The sequence below is a fragment of the Centropristis striata genome, chromosome 9 (assembly GCF_030273125.1).
Source record: "Centropristis striata isolate RG_2023a ecotype Rhode Island chromosome 9, C.striata_1.0, whole genome shotgun sequence".
NCBI lineage: Eukaryota > Metazoa > Chordata > Actinopteri > Perciformes > Serranidae > Centropristis > Centropristis striata.
In genome coordinates, this window is record NC_081525.1 from 28019477 (window position 1) to 28041289 (window position 21813).

The 21813-nt window shown below is 40.4% G+C and overlaps 1 long non-coding RNA gene across 1 annotated transcript in view; it reads left to right on the forward strand.

Moving 5' to 3' along the window:
• The first annotated feature begins 202 nt into the window (after nucleotides 1-202).
• The window catches only part of LOC131977802 (uncharacterized), a 121666-nt gene continuing 100055 nt past the window's right edge, over nucleotides 203-21813 (forward strand). Inside the window, exon 1 of the long non-coding RNA XR_009394914.1 lies at nucleotides 203-490. This is a non-coding gene — a long non-coding RNA (uncharacterized LOC131977802). The remainder of the gene's footprint in view (nucleotides 491-21813) is intronic.

The window sequence follows — 21813 nt, forward strand, 5'->3', positions numbered from 1 at the left end:
CTCTCCAAACCGAAATTTAAATATTTTGTGCTGGATTAAATGTTGTTTTTTGTCTTTTTTTTCAGTGCAATTGTTAAAACAGCGTGCCATAACGAAAGAGGGGGACGGTGAGAAGAGAGAGGGGGAGAGAAGATTGAGAGAGCCGTGAGTTAAGGGGTGGCTGGAGAGGGAGGGCCGGACGCATGACATCATTCCCTCAGCTTCCCTGCGCGGACAGAGCTCTGGTTTCTCCAAGTGCGCACGGCGGCTGCTGCTGAGGGAGCGACTCCTCCTGCCGTACCCAGACGCGTCCTGAGCAACCTGCGCTCTCGGGGTGGATATTAAAAACATTATTTAACCCGGCAGAGGAACCCCGTGAACCGCTCCTCACTGGACCTGCCGCAGGGACGCACACACAAACCCCGGGGATTATTGCTTGTTTTAATCATGAAGATGTGAGGGTTTATAAGCTGAGAAGAAAGAAAGAGGAACTCCGAGGCTGACAAAAAAGGTAGGAACACTTCCCTTTCTTTCCCCCTGACTCTATCCTGCTACTTTTATCTGCCGGGTTGTTTTTTATTATGAGAGCTGGGAATTTAAATCACAGCTTTGTCATTTTCTTGAACAAAAAAATTGTCATGTGGGCATTTGGTTTCGGAGCGCGCATTATTCTGCCGTCTTAACACCCGCACAGACACACGGGCAAGTGCCAAAAGAGAAGCATCATATCAGATACTGCAAAGAGGCTTGCGTACGGAGCTTTGCAATGGAGAGAGAGATGCTCGATAGTCCCGGACTCAGCGGGAGACCCGACTCTGCCACTGCAAAGCTGCTGGTGAGCACAGCATCTCTGCTGCTTGAGGACGGAAAGATATCCATCATTGTGAACGACGCTCGTAACAGACACGGCTTCCCTTCCATTCCCCCACTGAGAGTTAATTACAATTTTAATCCCCCAAAATACAAAAGAAACCTGGGTGGTTTCAGTAGCAGAAAGAACAAGAATTTCTCTCACACTTGTATGCGTGTACATAACGCATATTTCTGAATCATCTTTTTTTTTTCGGGCGGAGGTGTGTGTGTGTGTGTGTGTGTGTGTGTGTGTGTGTGTGTGTGTGTGTGTGTGTGTGCGCGCGCGCGCGTGTGTGCGTGCGGGAGGGTGCTCCATCTAACAAGTGCATCTCCACAGGGGGGCTGCTTCATTAGCCAAGTCAACCGCGAGAAGCTTTGCATTAGAATCCACTGATATGAACATGCCAATAGATCATGAGATATTCAGTTCTTTGCAGGCATCAATCGGAAATGCAATTCTCCATATTCCATCTCTCTCTCTCTCTCTCTCTCTCTCTCTCTCTCTCTCTCTCTCTCTCTCTCTCTCTCTGTCTCTCTTCTCTCCCACCCCCTCTCCCTCCCTCTCTCCATCTGTGTGCGTGTGCGGACCGGTTGTTTGATGTGATGTCAAAGCCTGAGGTATACATGTTGCACTTTTTGAGAGTATACTGTAGTGCTGGTCTACACCCCTGGACCGGATTTGCCTTTTGCGCATCACGCTGTCAATGGCGTGTAAAATGAGTTGGGGCTTATTTCGAGGTGCGCAACTCGAGCTCTCCACAGCCCCACCGAGGTGGAGTCAGCACGGCAATGACACTGACTTTTTCTAAGTGCTTGTGATGCCCTTGTTGAATGTTGGACTCTTTGACTTGAATTAAAACCTTTGTCAGCGGGTCTGTTTGTTGAGATGCAGTTTTATGTCCAACGAAGAATATAACAATGAGCTCTAGAATAGATCAGTTACAAACTTTCAAATTGCTTATCATTTTAAAATGCCTCTGGAGTCTTTTCGCGTTTTATGATGATTCTTGGAAATTACGCACAGAACTGCTGTCACATAATAGGGCTCCATGAGCGTAAAAATGACATATGATGATAAAAGATGAGTCCTATTTGTGTCTATTTCTATAAAACCGGTGCAGACACTTAATTCATTATCTTAAAAAGCATGAGAGAAGATTTGTGTTATCTGATGAGCGAATTTTCTATTTGGATGTTCGTGTTTAAGCGTTTGCAACAGAACAATCTAGTCAATTTCCCCTCCCGAAGTTGTGCATTTTCCATCTTATTCGTCTCCTGCTCCGATCTCGAGGAGCGCATCGCGCGTCTGCAAAGCTCATAAAAGCCAGAGCAGAGAACAATATCTCGCCAGCGCCCGGGTTGTTAAAAGAAAATGGCTTTATTCATTTTTCTTTGTACCCGTGGTAACTTAGTTATAGCTTTTTTATGGTGCCTGGAAATGGCTTACAGGCTTGCAGTGCAATGTAATGTAATCAAATTTATGATGTTGCTGTGTATTACAATTCCCTGTTATGCTCCGTCACATGAGAAATTTGAAGTGACCCCCCTCGCTTCCCCTCCTCAACACACACACGCACACGCACACACACACACACACACACACACACACACACACAGAGCAGAATGCACAGGAGCATCAGAGCAAGGCAGGTAACATCCACCAATGGGTTTGTAAGAGAGGGGGCACACACCCCACAGTTGCACCCAACCTCTCTGGAAATAGTCCACAGTCCTTTTTAAATATATTCCGACTTATGCTACCACTGATTTATTCTGGCAACCAATCATATGCTTCTTGAGTTTTGCCTTTTCCATATTTCATGCATATTTGTTAAAAAATAACAGCAGAAAGTTGTGACTCGTGCAAAGGAAGACATTCAAATATGTGGAGCTGAACCACACTCATGAAACAAATGATGTAATGTATGCGTTACACAAAGACATGCACACAGATTTGCATTCTGCTTCTCTTTGTGATGTCACATCTTTTTTTTATGCATGACAGCACCCCAGGGATTTTAGGCTATTATTTTCAAATATCTCAGTTACAGTAATTCTTATTCCCACTTTGTCTGTATGAGTCCATGTGGTGCCACCCAATCACGACTATGACAGGAGGGAGTCACTCACACTCTGCTGTCTTAACAGACAGGCCTGTGGAAGGACAGCTATTACTGGAGTCCTTCCGTCAGACTTAATGGGCTGGACACATTTTATGAAGCGTCTCCTCACCCCAGCGTTTGCTCATGGAGCAATCAAATACCCATGTTGGACATGCCTAGAGGCCACACACTCTAAAAAGTAGTGGTTCACTGGAGGTTCCTCTGAGCTCTGAATGCCAGCGAGTACTTTAAGGTGCTTTACTTGATAAAATAAAGTATAGCTTGAAAAAAAAAAACAGGTAATAGCATTCTGTGAACTACAGGGTTGGCTCATTTTACCCCTTTGATAAAAGGGATCATCAAAGGGGTACTCATACCTTGAAGAAGCTGTACACTGTGAAATCCTTGGTTTCCTATATTAATACTACTGCACTCTCACCAAGTCTCAGAGAAATTACTACATGACTGTAATTATGAGGCCAATTTATTATCACAGGTCACTGTTAAGTGAGGTGGCTCTTGTTAATGGAGAAGAGGAAGGTTTCACTGTTTACACTTCTTACTCTGACATCAATCAACCCCTCTCTGTATGTATGAGACGGGTGACTGGATGGCATGTTCAAGCATCCGTTGTTGTCTTTTGCAGAAATGCTCTTAAATCATGTTCACCTGTCACCAGCCGGGCAACAGTGATCAACATGCACCTGGTTACACACACACACACATGCACATTTATTTTTATTTTATTTACAAGATGAGCTATACGTTACATTTGGCAGTCTCATTACCGGCCACCGAGCCTAAGTGTGTGGCCATGTCATTAATGCAGTCAAAATGGAAATATATGGCTGGCAGAGCTGTTTAAGGGCACCCAAACACGTAAAGCGAGAGGAGACAGAGAGAAGAAAATATTTAATCATAAGCACACTTTATGGAGAGCTTCGCCCATGTGCACTGCGGCAGTCTAATTACCAGGATGGTGCTTGTTAGTTGTCACCTCCAGATAAACAGCAGGCTATTTTTTTCCTCTCATGTTTTTCCCCTGCCTGTGGCAGAATTTGAAATTCTAAGTAGCAAAATGTCAATTCAGAGTATCCCATTTCATCCAATCCTCACCTCCTCTCCTCGAGGCACATGCAAACACACCAAGGTCATTTGTTTTTTATACATGTCAACCGTCAGGGTAAATAAAACCAGTGAAAGATTGACATCCATAACCAAAACTCTAGTAGCTTGCACTACAGAGGTAATTTAGATTGAGTTAATCCTTATAGAAAAGCAAAGGAGGGATTGTATAATGTGACAGAACATTTTTGTACTCAGCCTTCTGCCCAATGGTGCCATATTGTACAGTAAATCTTGTCAGGAAGCATATGGTCCTCAAATCCATATGCAAATGAGTGCTGGAATATTCTAACAGCAGAGAAAGAAATTGTCCTTGCGTCTTTTGAACACCGCTTTTTCATTTGAAATGGCTGAGATATAAGCTCTTTAGAGGAAGTCTTGACTGCCAGAATGAGGGCAAAAAATGCACCATTCACAAGTTTTCCATGAACATTCTGACCTGGTTTAAGCCCACCGTGGCGCTTGACACTTTAATGGCTTTGATGTGTACAAAATTTCCTGGTACATTCCCAGATGTGAGGAAGGGAAAAGATGGGCGACCCTAGAGTGATGCAAGATTTCTCCTCCCTTCCCAGGAAGGAGAAGACCACTTGTAAATGGTGGGAGGTAAAGCCTCAGGGCCCCTCTCTCCCTGTCAAATATGTTAAGCTTCATTTCAAAACACCATTACATAAATCAATGTCTATTCATGTCCGTCAGCCACAATCCCAATCAAAACAATGTGAATGGGTTAAAGTGGCAGCTTTTTTTTTCTACACGGAAGGTTTGATTATGTGGTTTTCACAGAAATAACAAAAGTGCATATATTGAAAGAAAAATGTAACCCTGTCAGGGTCCAATTTCACTAGTAAGAGGAACACATCATAATCACAGAGGAAGTCTTAGTTCAGGTTAAAACAGCATGTTAGGTGTTCAAAAGGCTCTTTACTCAAGGATAATTGCAGGGGTAATGTGTGTGTTTAGACAACCTGAGAATATGCCAGCAAATAGTGCGTCCAGGTGTAGTCTAAAATACATAGTCAGGGGACATAATAGGAAGAGGGTCAACTGTGGGGCCAACTACAATGTGTGCAGTATGTCCCGTGTCCATGTGAAAAAAAATATTGCAGTCATGTGTCAATGGGGAACTTTCACTTGATACTAATGCAGAATGGTTTATTGATATTTGAAAGAAAAGTCTGACAAGATTGAGACAACTGCAGCCAACAGTCTAGTCTACTAAAACAATTAGAGTGCAAAATGGCAATAATATATAAAGTTAATATAGATGCATTTTTCTCACTCCTATTATTTATTTATTTATTTTACTTCAACTTGAGGGATAATCAGTAGTTTGGGAAAAAATAAATACCCATAATGCTTTGGGAAACGTACACAGGCAGTGGCAAGACCCCCCTTTTCTAAACTATTTGTTTAGATTTTGGCAAACGAATTGTGTATAACGGTTCCAGTTCGCAGTTTTATTTTTGGATGTGCCGTCAACTACTTCTGGATTACTTTAACACGGAATAAAACTTAAAAACGGCAATTACCAGGAACGTTCTGGGATTGTAAGGAGCGTCTTTTTTCTCTCATTTCTAAGTGGATTTATGGACGTTTATTCGCAATGGACACCGGGGATACTGATATCCTGTATAAATGTAAGTCACACCCTCTCTTTAAATATGTTTACCACACCTGTGTGTCAAGATTTGAGTATGAATTGTGATGCAAATTGCAGCATTTGGGCATTATGAGTTAGGCTACCTTAGCTAACATCACCATAATTAGGTTCTAACTCATGCAGTGTCTTTGCCTCATGTGACACCCACAGCCTCACAGTTTGAAATGAGCTACAATTATAGAACTCATAAATGTTAATTTACCTAAGATATTTTTACTGTGAAATTTTCTAGACATTGAGCTGTTATTGTGCATCCAAAGATGTGGATGAATGGTGGCTTTTATTTCTGCTAACAACATTTCTGTTGGTGCCAAAAATACACATATTTAAAAAAAAAGTCACATTCCTACACAGTGAATTAGGGCTGGATGATTTGGACCAAAAGTCATATCCCAATATATTTAGGCTGGATATCGATATACGATGGATCCCGATATTTTTATCACAAAGTGAGAGCAAATGTTCAGTCAAAGTCAAAGCCAAATAGAAAACCAAAGTAGTTTTATTGAAACTGCTTATTTTAGTGAACATAAATACTGTATAACAACAGGAGTACCTTTTAAAAAAAAAAAAAAAGTGCACATTTAAATAAATAAAAACTTAAATAAAAACAAATTTGACTCTGTTTTCACTTAAACACACTCATACAACCAAGTGCTTTCCAAAATCAAGCTTTAGAAATATTCTACATTAATATTATTTTCTCGTTTCATAGTGTATTTTTTAATCAACACCAGTCCTAATCATAAATATCAAATATATCATTCATTATATTTTCTTAATATTAATCCTGAAAGTGATTTTTATGTAAATTTGCGCAAATTTGAACGATATCTATATATATCAATACATTTTTTTATTGATATATCGCCCAGCCCTACAGTGAATGATTTGATAACTACACCGTCTTGTGACTTTGTAACTGTGTGTTAACTGCATACATTGAAGCTGACATTAAAGCAAAAGTTGTTGCATTGTAAATTATCATAAATAACAGGTAAAATTTCAGTAGAAGTGCCTTAAGTTTGGGAATAGCAGCTGACCATATCCCACTCTTTATTAACCATATGGACCCAGCTGATCTGAATAGTTAAAAGCTGTCCATGTTTGCCAGCCTGGCAGGATGTTTTCCAGAAAAGCAAATAGAGAACCCCTCACTGGATGAGACAGATGTAAATCTCCTCGGGGGAGAGAGCTTACAGAGGTTTATTCACCACTCCAGCCACCACCCACTCCCGAGAGTCGTAACTCTTGAAGGTCACGGTAGCATTTCACCATCCCCCCCTTTTCTTGCCCACGATAACTCCAGAGGGTATCGCCGGATGTTTCCCGCCATGATAGTGAACTGGTGCTGATGATGGTGGGGTGGGAGGGGGGTTATGTGAGGATGATGCATCCCGACAACAGCAGGAATAACAAAACGCTGTCTCGCCCGTTTACTACTAGCCTGCATCATAGTCAAAGGCACCATAAAGAATGAATGATTCATACACTGTCTTGGATAGTCGTTTATGTTTAATTCACAACTGTACTGTAAGGCGCCGGCCATGGTCCTCTTGTGGCATGACGGGGTCGTCTCCTGGAGTGGGTGGAAAGTGCAGGCGAAGAGAAGGAGGAGGTGTGTGGAATGTCACGCTAGAGCAAGGCAGAATTAAGACAGAGAGAGGAGAGCATTGGCGGTGGCCTTGTATGTTTCATCTGCAGGCCCTAATAAAACCCTCACAGGCCGGCATTGATCTCTCCCAGAATAATCCATTTAGACTGAGCGTGCCTGGCCATGTGGGGCCTCTTCAATTATTTATGGCAGAATGCTGTGCAAGCTTCCGTTGGGATGCAACAATGTGCCCTGGGAAACCTGTGAACTGCGGATTGCAGGAGAGCACAGGGAGACACGGAGGGTGGAGAAGGAGACATGGCAGATGGAAAGAGAGGACTGGCTGGGGAGAGATGTGAGGGGTGGCAGAGGAAGGGGAGGAGAGGTGGAGGAAGGAGGTGATGGAGGGCAGGTAGATTACATTGAGGGCTGCAGGGAGAGGTAGTTGAGGAGGAAGTGGGAGAGCTGAGAGGGAGATGAAGATGATGAGAAGGAGTGGTGAGAAAGATGCACATGTATCCATACATGTGCATGCATGAATGAATGAGAATAGTTATTGTAAGCAGGAGTGACAAAAAGCTTAGGAAGAGAGAGTTGAAATGGAGCAGATCAGAGTGAGGAATTCATTGAAGAATGCAAAGAATGAGTAGAAAGGAGAGGAAGGAATGGAGCAAGGAGAAACAAATGGGGTGTTGGGTCATTGAGGGATAACAGAAGAAGAAAGAGCATGTGAGGAATGATTAGATGAAAGAGAAACTGAGAAGAAAAGCTTGAGGAAAGAAGAGAGATTCTATAAGAGATGTGAGGAAATTAAGAAGGAACTGAGGAAAATGCAAGTGAAGAAGGAAAGGGAGCTAGAGAAGGAAAGATTAGCGAGAAGAGGTCAGGAAGCACGAGAGGAAATGAGGTAGAATTATAGATGAGACAAAGAGGAAGAGATGACTGGAAATGAGGCAGGAACTGATGCATAGGAAGAGGGTGGAGAATGGGACCTTTTTAAAGGAAGTCATGGAGAACTATTGATCACATCAGAGTTATTGTTGCTATTGAGCTAAGTGCAATAATGCCTACAGAGCACGCCACTCCAGCTGTTTTAAGATGTCACAAGAAACAAGAGGATTTCATCCCATTGGCAGGTGTTCTTTATTGAAACTGTGTGCTCAGAGCTACATATCATAAACTCCCCTCTGTTTGCCCGGTCTATCGTCCGCTATTAGGAGCTCACACTCGGCTCTCATAAATCCAGACAGATTTGTCTTACCTGATTCCCCCAGCATTCACCATCAAGCTCTCCTCCTATTGCTGTAATTCCCAGCACCCTATTAGGCTTTCCGCCCATCGCCTGCTGCAGAATCAAGATTTCTGATCCAGCTGAAGACAACTGGAATTGAAATTTCCATCTGTACGGCCGAGTGATTATGTCTGGCACATTTTGAGAGGGTTTCACTATATTTCACTAGGGCTCTAACCCTTGTGACCTCTTTGAAGCTTTTGCTGAGACTTTTTAGTCAAATTTCCACTATTTGGACATGACATTTTCTTTTTGCATTGTACAAGTACCTCTTTATTTAATTTAGTGTATTTTGCATATGTGCTGTGTCTGTAGTTATTTTAAAAAGTCCCTCTGCATTTATAAACCCTATAATATTACTGCGGATATTTCATTTTCTTGACACTTAGACTCATATTCATATAGTACAATACAAACTTTCTGGCAGTTAAACACCCACACTGATTCTTGCAGCTAACAAAAAGCTAATCAACCTTAAAGGAATGGAGCTGTATGTCTTGCACACAGTAAGAAAAAAGGTTTGTAAAGGCTATTACACTGCCTGTGTCAAACAGCCTAATCAGATGGGCTAAACGGTGTAGCGGCATAGCTATTAGCTAACGATAGCATACCAGCGGGTTTCTGTTTAATTAGTAGGAACCCATTCCACACCACTTGTCGTTGTCTGAAGCAGCCACCGAGGATTTATTGTTTGTCCACAGCCATTGATTATCGGATTCTAGTAATTGTTTTGCCTTCGCTTGATTAACAAACCTGTGTTTTCTCCAGAGGCTAGCTCAATAGCAGCCTTTTAATGGCAGGACCCTAGCCAAACTCCTAACGCTAACAGAGTGCTCACTATGATGATGGAGAATCAGAGAGGGGGGTTTAAGAGGGGAAGAGAAACCTTTCTAATTCTCTCATTTTTGTGTCGGTGGGTGGTTGTTGTTTCACACCAGTGAGACAGTTCATTAATAAAGGTGCCAGTGCCAGTGAATGGTTGCATACACAAATCAGTGCATGGGTGGCCCCTCCGCCTGATGCTTCCAGGTGCACTGTGTTTTGCGGTTCCTGTCCAGCAGTGATTGATGAGAGATGTGTGGCATTACTGGCATGTTAGGAATTTGAGAAGACTGCCTTGTTCTTTTTTTCCTCTTTCTTTTTTTTAGCAAGGTTCCAGGAATACAGGGTGAAAAGTAGAATGTATCCCAGCTGCGGAGGAGTAGATACATAATGATTAGGAGGAGGAGCAGAAGAGGTGATGGAGAGCTTTTGGAGCAACTTCAGGTCATGCTTTGGAGCTCAGTGGTTTGGAGGAAGTGAGGGGGTGGGATGTAAGCAGCATACTTGTCTTTTACTCAGTATGTATCGCCTTTCATAAGCCTTGACTCATGTCAGTTTGATTAGGTATCTTTCACAGATGTAGGGCCTGGAACCTAGCATCCCCCTGAATCAATGTTTTTCTACTTACTAGGAACACTGCGAGTTCCTAGAAGGGTGAGAACTTTTTGTTCTCGTCTTATTCAACACAAGGGCATATTCATTGTGCCGTTGAACTCTCACTAATGCAGGATGTTGCTTCACTCCAGCAGATTCTTCTCCTTGGTGATTCATTTTGGATTTTGGTTGCAGTTGGAAAACATCTTGCCAAGAAGTGCAACACCTTGCCAAAGTATTCCCTTTATACATCTCTCTCCATTTGTTTTCCCTTGTAGCTTTCTTCTTTGCTCTTACACATCTTGATCATTGTCAATTTCAAGACTGTACTCTTTGAAAGTCCTCCAATAAGGGAAGCAGGACAAAAAACAGTAAGAAGGACTTTTAAGGCTGCAGTCGACTACCTGACTCTTCCCTTTTTCTATCAGTTTGCGCCGTTAGCTCAAACCAGCTGCTGAGGGAGAGGAGGAGCAAGGTCTACTTAAAGGTAATTTATTTCTGCTGTCGCTTTGTTGGGTGAAGAGGAAGTGACAAATGCGAGCTGGTTGTTTATGAGGCCTGGCTAAGTGCTGGCAGGGCTGCTTTCCTCTGAGGAAGTTGGCTCTCTGTTTAATTCATGTCCTTGGGAGGTGCATTGCTTTGTGGCATAGTGTGTGGCAGGCCAGCTAATGAGAGGTGAACCTGTCTGCTTCTTATTCTCCATCTGCTCCCTGCTTTCTCCCACTTTTTGCCCCTGTCCCTCTCACTTTTCTTTCCTCCATCTCCTTTCTGACCTCTTTTACCTCACACTCTGTCCTTTTCTTTCCTCATCCATCCCTTTCTTTTTTTCAATCTCTAAGCCTTGGAGTCAGAAAAGCAAAAAAAAAATCTCCCTCGAATTGCCCCAAGCCTGCCCTGCTCGTCTGGAATGGAAACATGGAAATGGAGAACCCTCCCTTCAATCACCTCAAGCCAAAATAAATCAGCCAGACCTTTGACAAACCCCAAATAGGACTGCCAATTTTTCAAAGCTGTCCCGTTCATCAGTTTGATTCATCTTACCGGTGATGGAAGGCATGTTTTCTTCCCATGTCATCTTTTTTTTCTCCCCCTCCTACGTTTACGGTCAGTGAGTTAGCGGGGGAGGCCGGGTCACTGCATTCAGTCTTCAGTGTTTGAAAGGAAAAGCAGTTCAGTGCAGCACCAGTGGCCAGGCTGTGAGCTCTAAAACACTCAGAGAGATGGACAGCAGAAGGACAGGGTGAGCTAAAATGTCGACCTCTCCGCCACCTCAGCTCAGCTACATCCTCTGTCTTTTCCTCCCCGTCCTGTATACCTTTGTAAAAGCCTGTTTTAATTGACACTAAGAAAGAAAGCTCTCTGGTTATCTGGCTGCCTGCTCTTGTTTCACGTCAGTTGAGTTAATTTTTTTCCCTCCTGTTCCTTGTCCATCATTCCTCTTCTCTGTCTCTGCCTCTCGAGCTGTCCCTTCTCTCCTCTATGCTTCTGTTTTTCTCCGTCTCTCCTTCAGCTCAAACCCATCCCATTCCCCACTGACTGCCTGTGTTGTTTCTCCTTTCCTCTTTCCTCCATGTCGGGTTATTTACATCTCCCTCTTGTCTCCCCTGCGCTGCTCTCTCCTCGGCTCTGACTTCAAAAGTTTTATACGCTTGCTTCGCAAATTACAAAATGAAGATATCGTCTGAACAATATAGATTCCGTTTGGAAAACAAAGCAGTGAAAGTTCATCAAAACGCTGGCATTTCTCCACAAATAAGATTTTTTACATGATGAATAATTAACATCTTGTACAATAACTGTAATATTTGTGATGTTTACAAAATCATTAGTTAAACATTAAAAAAACATGATCAAATAGTCTGTACATTTTTAAATGCATTTTTGACTACTTACAAAGGAAACCTAATTTTGTTGATAAAATATGCAACAAATGATGATAATATGTTGCAATAACTGACTTTTTCTGGGTTTAAATGCATTGTAAGTAGAATTTACTCATATGACAATGCAGAAACCCATTCCAGAATTACTCCACTTCTGTAATTCTGTCTTATGTCCTATTGATAGCACATCTTTGAATAATTTACAAATTGTATCTAACATGACTGATAATAAAATAATAATCACTTATAAAAGATGGGTTGTGGTTTCATAATGACTTATGAAAACATTAATGAAAGCTCAACAAATTTCTATTATATACAAGTCTATATACATAATGTTTAATAATTAATTCCGTAATGGTTAATAGATAACCACATCACAGTGCCTCTGCAATATCGCTTTATCTTATATTTTACTCTGAATGGGACCATCATTCACAAAATAAACGTAATGATGTATTAAAGAAGACTTCAAACTATAGAGACCATAAATACGATAATTACAGAATGTTCACTGAGGTAATAAATCAAGTGAAAAGTAGTAATTTTTCTATCGATTTATATATAAACAGACTTCTATTTGCAACCAGTGGAGTCGCCCCCTGCTGGCCTTTAGAAAGAATGCAGGTTTGAGGCCTTTCCATGTTGGCCTTGCCTATCAGGCCCAGGGGTTGCCGCTACTTTGCGAGGTCATTAATAACTAATTTCAAATATTTTTTTGTTTGTTTTGCATGGAGACTGCTCTTTATTAATTTAATTTGAACAGTTGAAGATATAAAAAATATATCAATATATTTCAAATGTGATATGGAATTGGATCATATCATATATATCGATATAGTTAAATTTTTTTCTTTCTTTATATATTTCTTTATATATTCTTTCTTTCTTTTCTATATAAATGCTGGCCTTACCAGGGTTTGTCATATTTAGTTCTTTTGTAATGTTCTCTATTATTTTCTCATATAAATATATTCATTTCAGAAAAAGATTGGCGATTTTATTTTTATATTTTATATTTATGTTGACTTAAATAAACTGTTTCGATAAAACTACTAGTGGCATGTTATATCTGGCTTTAACTTTGACTGAACATTTGCTCTCACTTTTGCTTTAAAAATATCAGGATATATATCGTATATCAATATTCAGCATAAATATATCTGGATATGACTTTTGGTCCAGCCCTACTCGAAGATGGAAGTTACTTAAAATCCCAGCTACAAACGAAGCAAAATGAACACCTACTGGCACTCCTGAGTTCCAACCCTTCCTTGATTACTGAGCTATCTGAACATTGATCTGACATCGCAGAAATAAACTTGCACTGGAAAGATTCCTCCCCTCTCATCCTCTGCTCTGAGGTACAAGAAGAGTTTTGTTTGACTGACACCTCTGTATGGGCTTCCTATGTTCAGATCCTTCAGCCCTGAAACAGAAAGTAATACATTTTCACATAGATCTGTTAAGATTGCTACCTGAACACACACCTCTCTGCCTCAGTGCTATGTATTCTTATTTTTTGCAGTGTATCATGAGCAGGTGAATCTCATCCAGGCGTACTTCCCCCTGTGATAGGAAGCAGGACTGACAGGAGACAGACAGATGGCAAATGTACTTTGGTTTTCAATGAAACTGTTAACAACCAGGTCTGTAGAACACTTTGAGTAAGTGTGCGTCTTTCGTTTTGGCATGTAGAGTGCCACCAACCATATATGATTGAGTTTATTATGTGCACAAGTGATGTCAGACAACTTTATGGCTGTCACTCCCAAACCTTGGGAAATTATACCCTAAGCTGATGGATAGATACTGCTGTGAATGTGTTTTTTTGGTATTCAAACTGTTTTTCCATGAGCACGTCTGTGATGGATGCTGATATGGCTGATATGGCTAAAATCTACTTTATAAAGGTCAAATCATTGTCAGTTTCTAACAAAAATTGTATGAGAAAACTAAATACATGAAAGAACCTGTTTCACATAGATAGGTAGATTAATGTTGCATTATTCAGATGCTGTTCCTATTGTAGATATACTCATTTCTATATGACGCCTTCCAAAAATAGCTCTTAAGTGCACAGCCTGTCATCAGGCCCTATGTACAAACGCCAGACCCACTTAACATTGATAGTCACCCATCATGATTTTTTTCTTTTTAGTGCCTCTCCCTGTTTTTCATCCCTCACTTCCTCCCTCTGCTCCCATCCCTCTAACCAGCCACTTCTATCCCTCTGAGATGTGGCTTTAACCTCTGGTGCAGGTTTTCACAGGCGCCCTTTGTTTTCATCTATTGTTCTTAAAAGTGATTATGCCCATCAGACAGGCCCATTAAATATTTAGCCGCTGCTTTCACTGGCTTCACAGGAACACACACCACAGATGTTCAAAGTGTTTCTCTGCAGCGGGGAGGTGCACAGATATTGCGAGGGGCAGTTGCTCAATTACATAAAAGCCGCTATTTGACACACGGCTGAGCATGTGTATTTTGAAGGGTGATGCTCGTGCATGTGTGCATCTGTGTTGTTTAGACATTAACTTACAGATTTCTGTGTGTTTGTGTTCCGTGAGCATGTGCGTGTGGTACATTTCCGTTCGTGTATGTGTGGTCTTTGTGCCGTATTTACTGCTATAATCATTTCTGCTGCGTGTGTGTATTTTTCAGTGGCTGCCCTTCAGATTACTTCGCTGTTCAATATTAGAAAATGTATTTGCAAGTCCATCCATTATTTCCACTGCAGGAAGAATAGGAATGATCAGTTGCTTGAGAGCACAATAAATAAGCTGCTCTGCTATTGATTCATCTAAAGACACTGTGGGACAATAGCTGCACAAATTATCTCTCCTTTTACTGCTACGTTTAAGGATGAAGTTGAAATCTAAGAGATTGCACCCTTGTGTTATACTTTATGCATATACAAGAGAAGTTGCATTTTATGTGTGATATTATTCTTTTAAAGGAATTCATGTTTTTAACCCCCTTCTCTTCCTGTTGCACACTTTTTCCAAATTAGAAATATATACCCCACAGGTATGAGGTCATATTAGGGCTGGGCGATATGGACCAAATGTTATATTCCGATATATTTAGGCTGAATATCGATATACGATATATGTCCTGATATTTTTATCGCAAAGTGAGAGCAAATGTTCAGTCAAAGTCAAATATAACATGTCACGAGTAGTTTTTTGAAACTTTTTAAATGAACATAAATACTGTATAACAACAGGAGTACTTTTTTTTCTAAATCAAAGATCCATAAAGTGCACATTTGGATAAAAAATATCTTAAATAAAAACTGCAGCTTGCCTGGAGCAAGGATCACAGTGCAAATTTGAACTATACCAGTATATGCGATATGGTCTAATTCCATATCACATTTGAAAATATATCGGTATATCTTTTATATTGATATATCGCCCAGCCCTAGGTCATTTGTATCGCTAATTATTCTTATTTTAACTCACTCATGTTCAGCATTGAAGTGTTAGATTGATCAATAGTTTCTTTGATGAGGGACTCATTTTATCATTTTAACTAGTGAATAGAAGATTACTGGTTAAAATGCTGTAAAATGTATTGTTGATCTCATCATGTCCTTGTAGCAGAGCAGAGCTTTGTTGTCTCAGCTGTTATTATTCAAAAGGAGCTGAGCAGCATTAGCAGCCAGGGGTCCAGTGTCTTGCTCAAGGATGTTTTGGCTGTTCTATTAATGAAATGTGATGTGCCAGTTATGAGACTTCCAACCACAAGCCCACTCTGCCAGTTTATACTTAATGCTGAGGAGGAAGGAAGGTTTATACTTAATGTTGACTGCAAGAGATGCAAGAAATACTTCACTTTCTTAAACAAAACTCAATTAAGAGACTCAGATTAAAAAGGATTCTAAATAGTAACCTCCCACAGTCCCAAAGCAAAAATGTAATCTAAATTAAAGGACAAAATACATTTTTTGTCTATGCATTAAACAACTGGAAAAATAAATGTAATCAAAAGTTTAGACAATAAAAATGGGGCAAAATCAAAGTTTGTCTTAGTATGACTACTTTATAAAAGTAAGGGAACTTGGTTGCAGTACACTTGGTGAAGTTTTGGGAAAAATCATCATTTAAAAAAAAAAAAGTTAATCAGTTTGAAACAAACCAATGTCTCAAATCTTGCGATTGAGACCATAAAGTCATTAGGAAAATTTTTACTGAGGAAATAAATCAAATTCGAAGAGAAAAGAGAAATCATATCGTTTTCTTATAGACTAAGCATCAAGCTTCTTTTTGCAACCAGTGGGGTCGCCCCCTCCTGGCCATTAGAAAAAATGCAGGTTTAAGGCACTTCCATATTGGCAGCAACTAATGTGGTTTTGAGGCACTTGCTGAATTGACTGATGCCATCACAAAGACATGCAGGTTAGTCTGACTGGAGAAGCTGAATTGTGAACTGCTTCTGTCAGCTTTTTATTTCTGAGCCTTGTGGAATTGGCAAACTGTCCAGGATGTATACCCTGCCTCTGGCTCATTTTGTGCTGGCAAAGGCTCCAACCTTGTGAACCTAAACAGCAGTTTACAATGGCTGGATGGATGGGAAAAAAAGAGGTGTACTGGAAACCAAAAAATGTTCTCAACACATTCGGATATTTCCTCACTCAAGGTGTGGTCCTAACATTTCCATGTTCAAGAGGCTTCATGGAAAGATTCATAACCATAACTGAACTCAAAATTTGTGTTTGGAGACAGACAGTCAATTAGTCTACCTCTCTCTGGTTTGGAGTGCCCATTCTTGGCTGTTGTCTTTTTTTTTTTTGATAGATAAGACTTCTTATCAGAAAATACTGGGAACAAATTGTAAATACTTTAGAATCTGTTGAAGCTAGGAGTGTGATGGTACACAGAAGTCACCCCAAATGCATAATAATATGTTTCTTTTCATTTACTTTGAACGGACTGTAGCGCAGGTGTCAAAGACAGAAAATCTTCTTGCTGGGGACGAAGGTAGCATTTTGCCCACTGGCAACTTTGGTAAACTATTTTCATTCTAAAAACAAGGTACAATCAATTTCTGTATTATAATGTGCAAACACTGAACAAACAATTTCCCAAAAGGTAGTAAAACAAAGAAGCATATCTTATGCTAGATATTGAAAATACATAGAATAATGTAAAGTAAAACATTAGAAGTGTTCATTGGCATATAGGTGATGCTGTTGAATGTATGTTAGTATGTGGTTTCCATTCAAACATCCAACAGCAGTTAGCAACGGCGCACACCATCCTTGTCTTAGTCACTACTCTGTCATTCTATTTCTCTTGTAGCAGACTAGGGCTGTATCCCAAAGTCAAGGATCCTTCCTTGGTGGGATCCTTCCTTCAGAGACGAGGCCAGAGTCCTTCCTCTGACTTTAATAACACATAAATGGAGCAGCCTTCAGTGTGTAGGTGTGCGTCATTGCGTAATTGGACGTCCTGCTTAAATTCAGCACTGCAATTTAGTTATAACTTTATAGTTATTTATAAATAACAATAAAGGATGATAGCGGACTGACGGTCCCTGTTAACACAATACAAATGTATGATTTTCTGAATGGCATAGCTATGTATATTTTGCACATAGTACACCATCATCTGACGCATATAAATTAATTAACAATAACTTTCGCGAGTGAGACAGCATTAATTAACTTAAACAGCAATGTATCAAGATGACGTTTATTACATTTTAGCTAAATATTCTGGCATTTGTTTATGCATATGTTTTGCTTGACTTTGAACACACGTTTTGTAAGTTATGTGATAACAAATATTCAGTGTAAACTAAAAATACTTATATATTTAAATGCATATTGCGCCGCCGGTTTCGCTTTTTCTGCGCTCGCCATTTTTAAAGCACACTGGTAGACCGGTGGATATACACATGCATCCTTGGAATTTGGGCAGAAGAAGGACTCTGTCCTCTGGAGGATCCTGGACTTTGGGACAGTCGTTCGGCGGATGTCGATGACGTAGTATCCTTCAGATTCAGCCGATTGAGGATCCTTCCTTGACATTGAGATACAGCTTAGGAACCCAAATAATTCCCAAAATACAGACAAGTCCGACCTTTCATTTGTGTTTGCCACCGTGTGATTGACTTGTCCGCCAATCAGCTTGTTGTAGTAAATGTTGTTTACGACATAATGGCTAAAAGTTTATGGAAGGAACTCACGCTTGTTAACTTTGGTTCCACATTATAACCATCAATCTACATACAATGTATTTGGCATTCAGCTGCGTGCTCCGGACAGTGAAACCCATACCGCTACAGTACGACAAGAACACACAAACCATTACTGGAAGCTGGATTAATGAATATGTCTGGCACAGCATAAGGCTCAATAGAAGATTAAATAACTGGATAGGGCCAATATATGTTGCAGCAAAGAGGCATCTTTTAAGAACAGTTTCATACTTATGCAAGTCCAAGTTGAAAGTCCTTGGTTTTAAAGACTATCTAGTAGTTGGTATGGAGAAGAAAGTGACAAGCTATGATATGTGCTTGTATGGGCCAGCCAGCTAACCCTCTCTAGCTTCCTCTCTCTCTGAGTCTTTGCCTAATGGCTGATAATGAAGAGGGCATCTTTGCCGATATGACATGTGCACGTCCTCTACTGGGCACACACACACACACACACACACACACACACACGGAGCACAGAGAGAAGCTGGGCTGACTGCCCTTCAGAATACCAGGCCTGACATTAATCTTTAAATGACTGTTGCCTCTTCCCCAAGACTTTCAATCCATTAGTGGCCACATCTTGAGATGGAGAGAGATTGCCATAAAGGAGAAGAAGGCAGGGAGGATGCAAGCATACACTGTGTGTATGTGTATGTATGCGTTGAGGGCGGGGTGGGAGCGGTGGAGAGAGCGCGACAGAAAGGATGATGTCAATGATAATGGAGGATGAGGACGGAGAGAGAATGAAAGAGAGACAGAGAAAGGTTGAGGCAACATAGAGGTATTAGAGAGAGAGGGATGCACTGAGAGAGAGAAAGAGAGAGGACATGCTTTTGCTGCTGGATGCATGTAATCACTTCTTTTTGTTTGTTGGGAGATTGAATAGTGGACGTGAAAGACTAAACAATGACCAAGTTACTCTCTTGGCTCATAAATGGTACTGTGGGGTTGTTGTTTTTCTGGGTGATCAGAATTTCTTGTTATTGTGAAAGACACTATAAACACTGAATGAAAAAAAGAAAAAGAAAAAAGTCAGTGGACTTGTTAAGCTACGAATATTTTGTCTAAATGTTGTTCTCAAGGTCAAGAAAGGAACTTCCACGCTATCACTTTGGATGTTCTATTCCCACGCCTCTTTTTTCTCCGTCTACTCATCCAAATGCAAACCCATCCTTTGTTTTCTCTCTTCCATCTCGACTCTCCCTTCTCCTTCTCCACTGTCCTTCAACGTCTCTCATCTCTCCCTTTCTTTTTCCCACCCCTCCCACCCCGCTCATGTCCTCCTTCCACATCTCCTTTTCTGCTTCCTTTCCTTTCAATTCATCTGTCCACCCACACCTCCCTCTCTCTATTCATTCTCGTTGTTCACTTCTTCCTCCTCAGCTTTGTAGTCTCTGCTTACTTCTTTCCCACCTTTTATTTCTAGTCTCTCGCTGCTCCCATTCTTCTATTTTCTCCATTCTCTCTCCTCTCTACCTTTTTTTCATCTCCATCTCTCCTGCTTCCTCACTTCTTCCCATCCTCTCTCCTCAACCCTCTTCCCTTCCCCACATCCTCCTATCCCCTCGTATCCTTTCCTCTGCTGCTCCAGCGGTGAGCTATAGTGACTCTGACATCATTACCCTTGTTGTGACAGGTTTCATTTGTCCCCTGTGGACCTATACATCAGCCTGAGTGATAGTCCGGGGCCCGGGGCCAGCGGAGCCCCGCCCAGACTGGGACAGAGTAACAGACAGAACAGTCCTAAAAACCACTCCAGCTCGGGTACCACTGGATATTTTTCCATTACCCATTCTGATATGTCAAACTCGATGCCGGTTCAAAACACGCCCCAACCATTGGCTTGCTTGAAGGAACACTCTGAGACAGTTTTTATAAAAAAAATAATAAAAAAAATCCACTGTGGCTCAACAAAGAAAAGGAGGAGAAAATCCAGAGAAAAAGATGTCAAAGTAGCACTTGTACTGTTTGATTGACAGGAAAGTGATTTACATAAAAAATAAAGAGTGTTAAATACCAAGGAAACTAAAGAGAAAGTCATTAAATATGGCATTTAGCTCTTTTTCTCTATGCAAGACAAAATGTCGGTTGCATGAGTTTTGTAAGGTGATAATTTACTTGTTTCCATTGAATCACTGACAAAAAGAAATCCTGTTCAAACACGTTCTTTAATCATAAGGTGAGTCTGGAAATGTCATCATTGATTTGTATTGATTCTGATGGAGTTTCAAGGTTGTTTCAACAATATTTCTGAACCACCAAAGAGAGGCTCAATTTAGTCTTACGGCTCAGTCAATACAGGACACTGTATGCATAACTCTCCTGTATTAATCCCCCAAATGTACAATCCATTGACACTGTTTACTTCATACTTTATGATAGATACTTTTAATTGAGAATACAGGGTTTTATCTTTAAGTCATTATAAATATTACAAGGTTATTTGATTACATAAAACATAGTTCACTTTGTTCTTTTGGAGCTTTAATGTTTGTTATTAAATACATTATGAACTGTGTTTTATAGCTTGTAAAGTCTTAACAGTACCTTTGAGTAATTTAACAATGCATGAGTTTCTCTACAGATCTTCAGAAGAAGTTTCCTTCTGCAGCGAGGCAGCATTAAAACAATTGCATCACAATTAAACAAACAGAATTAGTTGTAACACACAGTGAGTTTAATTTCATTTCATTGTGATTAAGTTACGCAGATGATACAATGTTCCACGTCATTAAATCATGAGTCGAGATAACAAAAATTGGGCTCCACATTGTAGATTTGTTAAATAGCTTGGTTGGATATTTCCCATGATATCATCCAATCATTATGTCCACTGAACATTTTTCTTGTGTTGTCAGAAATAAATATTTCAAAGTGTGTAAAAACGGGTCCTATATCATTTTAGCGGTCATCATTTCCACGATCACTTCATTCATCGAGTGAATTACTTTCTAAAATGAAAACCTTTCATCTAAATAATGTCTTTCTGTTTCTCATAAATTGTTTCTACTTATCAATAATGCTAGTTAGCACTTTCAAAGGATTAGAGGTCTTCCAGTCAACCTTAACCCATATCCATCTCTGCAGCCCCATAAATCCAGCCAATACATCAACAATACCTTCAGACTGCTCACAGCCCCATTGATCTGTGGTCATATTAATGTGCGGCTTATGAGCTGGCTGGCATCCTTTGTGGCCAGACAAAAATGAATCCACTTGAGTGTGGAGCTTTTAATGGTCAAACTACCCTGTTCTTTCACAATGGAACAGATCCCCATTGTATTCATTCCGTTGTACGGACTAGAAAGCTTGGAACAGGACCATTAGTGAAGAATCAGAGGCGCTTTCATTTTACAGGCGCCTGGACCCCCGTCAAATGTAAAATGGAGGTATTTAAGGAGGAATTATGGGAGAGGTTTGAACATAAAACTAAGTGGTGTACAGAAGCCAAAATCCTGCATCACAATATTTTTGTCATGATATAACAGGATTGGATTTTTCGGATTCTGTTTTCTTTATATTCTAAAATGTTTCTCCCTTATAAATTACCTTGGGATATGATGTGTTTTTGTGTGTGGAGAACATAATTATCACAGCACAGCTTCTCAATAGTAAATCCTATTTCTAAAATACTTACTCTTGAATTTCAGGTATCACTTCTTTTCCAAATATGCAGTTAAGCCCTTTATGTGTCCTGAGAC